Raw genomic sequence first — 4,485 nt, forward strand, 5'->3', positions numbered from 1 at the left:
GAACATCAATGCAAAGAAGATCTTGTTTATGTCAAAACTGAAACCAAGCCGTTCACACAGAGCGCATATTTTGCACATTTTCTAGAGGGACATCTATCACCGTTGCACTTGCGTCTCGCACAAGAGAACTGCATGTTTAGAAAGCTATGTAAAAATTCATGCAAATTCAACTTTGAAAAAAAAATATCTCGAGACTTAATGGCGGTTCCCCCCCATCCCACTGCAATTCATGTTTTTAAATGAAAAATGTACTCTGTGTGATTGGCTTTCCGCCCTTTGTATTAAACTATGCATACATACATGATGCTGTTTTGTTTATAGTTATTTAAGCAATTTAATTATAAGTGGTTTGTAAACATTATTTTAAACATGCACTTTTTTTCCCGCAGATAGTCGTGTTATCTTATACTTTGAATGATGCGCCCTCTTGTGGCCTCAGGAGAGAAGTCAAAAGCTTTTCTTCACCCTAACCGAAATTATGCATTTTAAATTCGAATATAATTCGAATTTTGATGATATTTAAGTACAAAATTCGAATTTAGTTTTTCAGCCATTTTGACAGCCCTACTATCTATCTATCTATTCATACATACATACATACATACATATCTATACATACTTCCATCCAGATATATTTATACATCTATGCATCATCTGTCCATCCACCCATTCATCCATCCTTTCATGCAAAAAAAATAACCCTCCCAGATTATCAGTTCATAAATATGCAGGCCAGCCTTGTTACATAATTCCAGCCATATTCAAACACTGTACTAATAGTCCTCTTCATGTTTTCAAAGCCAATTGGGTCACACAGTCAGGGAACTAGCTCTCTCCATAACCAAACAAACCACAGAGCTGAAAAGCAAGGTTTTCTATAGATTATATTCAACTGCAGGAATTCTATGGACAAAATTTATGGGAAAATCTTAGATTCCATCATGTATCTTGTATGAGGTTAACTAAAATGAGGACATGTACAGAACATATGCTAGGATTATAAAGCTTGTTTAAGTCTTTATTATGATGAGGACAGAGACAGCGAACCCATTCAAGAACCCACTTTTTTAACAAAGCAGTAGTCGGAATGAAACTTCTTAAGCAACAGCTCTTGTTCTTTTCAACTTCTCAGTTAATCTCAGAAATTGGGGTGTTTTAGCAGATTTATAGGGGGAGGTGGTTGTGTAACAAGCCCAATTACATCCAAACCTCTCCAAACACTTCTTAAAGACATGCCCAGCGGCATCTCACAACCCTGCTGTCTATCAACTTGAAGCATAAAACAGTTTAAAGGACAGCAAGACAATAGTCCAGATCAAAGTAACTGGGTCATCTAAACATCACCAGTGCCAGGAAATCTCCCCACTTTCAGATGAACTGGTGAGGAATGCTGACTCCACAAATCATCAGACTGACTCACCCACAAGAACCAGATGTGCTTGTTTCTCACTGAAAGTCTGATCACTTTTACATGATGTCCAGATACAAAAGTTCATATGCAACAGGCTCAATCAGCTACAATAATGCTAACCAGTAACTAACAAGACATTTCTGGAAATATTATCCAAGCTTTTTGCTCATTAAGAAGTTCACAAGGTTAACTGGGAGGTCAGTAGTAAAGTAAGTAAAGAGATCTTTAAACTACTTATACTTGCATAAAAAGAGCATGAAGCCCCCATAGCAGCAGTTAATGCATGTGGATTTGTGGAAAATATTTATATACAATGTGAGCAGGATTTGAAGTATGAAAGATTATACCATGCATACTGTAACTGATTTTATCTGTGTGTTAAGACACATTTATAATAAATACTATGAATTAAACATCCTTGCAGGATGTTTTGCATCACATGCATTGAGTCTGTATTGCTTTTGAACATGCTTTTGTTTACCAGACAGTTATTATGAACTAGTCAAATTGTTTATTGTTATCATAATAAAGCTTGTATAGACTTAAGGAAGGAAAAGGGTTTCAGTTAATTAGAGCAAAATCTGTTCAGAAAAAAAAAAATTATTGCAAGAATAAAAATTATATGTTACGGCATACTATATAAAAAATTATGTACATAACAGTAAATTGGGGGAAGTGGGGAACTCAGAATTCTACATGATACACATGTTGCCCAGTTGTGATGATGTAAGGGGCGTGAAACATGGCAGAAACACTGATCTATATATAACACATCTATAATCTATGTAGATCAGTGAGCGGAAAGCAAGTCCATAGCTAAAGGTGTTAATCACTTAACTTTTACAGTATGCATCTCATATAGTTGTGATATCATGTATTAGTAAGTGACAGAAATATTTTTCATCATTTTGAATTCAGATGTAATTATTTAGGTTTATTGTTCAAAATATAATACAATATTTGATTTGTTTAGGCTACTTCCATGTTATTTTTCCAACTTGATTGCGTGACATTCTTGTTGTTATAATAAACTCCCAACTCGAAAATACGAGTTTCCCAGTTGTGCAGCTTTTATGAAACTGGGGTTTGTGGGTTTGCGAGGGAACTGCAATAGGTTGCTAAGCTGATGAAAAGCTAATAATTAAATCAGCTGACCCACAAAACGTTTGGGTATTCCTGCAATAGTGAATAGGAGTTTTTAAACATAGGGGTATCGGTGTTTCCAGCATGGATCCTAAAGGCTTCAAAAACAGATAGTAACACTATTAAAGAGACACTACAAAACAGCCTGGTAGACAAGGGAGAAAGTATTTGAAAAGCAGATGGGCCAAGCTGAACTCTTGTCTTGTCCTGCAGCTGCACTGAATGTAAAATCTTATGCACTGATTACTAAACAGTTTTTTATTTTTGTTTTTAGAAATTGCATTCAAAATCCACTTGGCTCAAAAATCTAAGGAGCACACAATGTTTCTTTTCCTCTATTCCCCTCCACTTTAAATCATCTCTTTGCTTTCTCAGAATGTCCTCCTTTGGGTCTGGAGTCTCTGAAAGTTAAAGACTCACAGATTCAGGCCTCTTCTTACAAGCATATGGGCCTAGGGCCACACAGGGGCCGACTCAACATACAGGTGGGCAGAGGCGGACAGTAACTAAGTACATTTACTTGAGTATTGTACTTAAGTACACTTTTTGAGTATCTGTACTTTACTTGAGTATTATTTTTTCTGGGAACTTATGACTTTAACTTCACTACATTTGAAAGACAAATATTGTACTTTTCACTCCACTACATTTCTATCAAGGTCCAACACCGAAATAACACAGAAAAAACACAGGAATAACACAGTAATAACACAGTAATAACAGAAATAACTCAGGAACAACACAGTAATAACACAGGAATAACAAAGTAATAACACATTAATAACGCCGTAATACCACAGAAGTAACAAAGGAATAACACAGAAATAATTCAGTAATAACACAGGAATAACACAGTAATAACAGGAATAACACAGTAATAACACAGAAATAACACAGTTATAACATAGGAATAACTCAGTAATAACACATAAATAACACAGTTATAACACCGTAATAACACATTAATAACACCGTAATAACACATTAATAACACAGGAATAACACAGGAATAACACAGTAATAACAAAGGAATAACTCAGTAATAACAGTAATAACGCAGGAATAACACAGTAATAACAGAAATAACACAGTAATAACACAGTAATTCAGTAATAAAACAGGAATAACACAGAAATAACACAGTTATAACACAGGAATAACACACTAATAACACAGGAATAACACACTAATAACACAGTAATAACACAGGCATAACACAGGAATAACAGAGTAATAACACAGTAATAATTCAGTAATAAGACAGGAATAACGCAGTAATAACAGAAGTTACTCAGGAATAACACATTAATAACACAAGAATAACAGAAATAACAGTAATAACACAGAAATAACACAGGAATAACTCAGTAATAACACAGGAATAACAGTAATAACAGAAATAACAGTAATAACACAGAAATAACACAGGAATAACTCAGTAATAACACAGGAATAACAGTAATAACAGAAATAACAGTAATAACACATTAATAACACAGGAATAACAGAAATAACAGTAATAACACAGGAATAGCTCAGTAATAACACAGGAATAACACAGTAATAACAGTAATAACAAAGAAATAACGCAGTAATAACACAGTAATAACACAGTAATAACAGAAATAACAGTAATAACACAGAAATAACACAGGAATAACTCAGTAATAACACAGGAATAACACATTAATAACACAGTAATAATTCAGTAATAACGCATTAATAACACAGGAATAACACAGGAATAACAGAAATTACTCGGGATTAACACATTAATAACAAAGAAATAACACAGTAATAACAAATAACTCAGTAATAACACAGAAATAACACAGTAATAACAGCAATAAACACAGGCATAACACAGTAATAACAGGAATAACTCAGTAATAACACAGTAATAACACAGTAATAACAGAAATAACAGTAAT

At 33.8% G+C, this 4,485-nt stretch overlaps 1 pseudogene; it reads left to right on the plus strand.

Annotated features, from left to right (window-relative positions):
• LOC107697606 (probable carboxypeptidase X1) overlaps positions 1-4,485 on the plus strand; it is an 18,160-nt pseudogene that overhangs the window by 1,690 nt on the left and 11,985 nt on the right.

Source organism: Sinocyclocheilus anshuiensis, unplaced genomic scaffold (genome assembly GCF_001515605.1).
Source record: "Sinocyclocheilus anshuiensis isolate Anshui unplaced genomic scaffold, SAMN03320099.WGS_v1.1 scaffold1364, whole genome shotgun sequence".
Classification (NCBI taxonomy): domain Eukaryota; kingdom Metazoa; phylum Chordata; class Actinopteri; order Cypriniformes; family Cyprinidae; genus Sinocyclocheilus; species Sinocyclocheilus anshuiensis.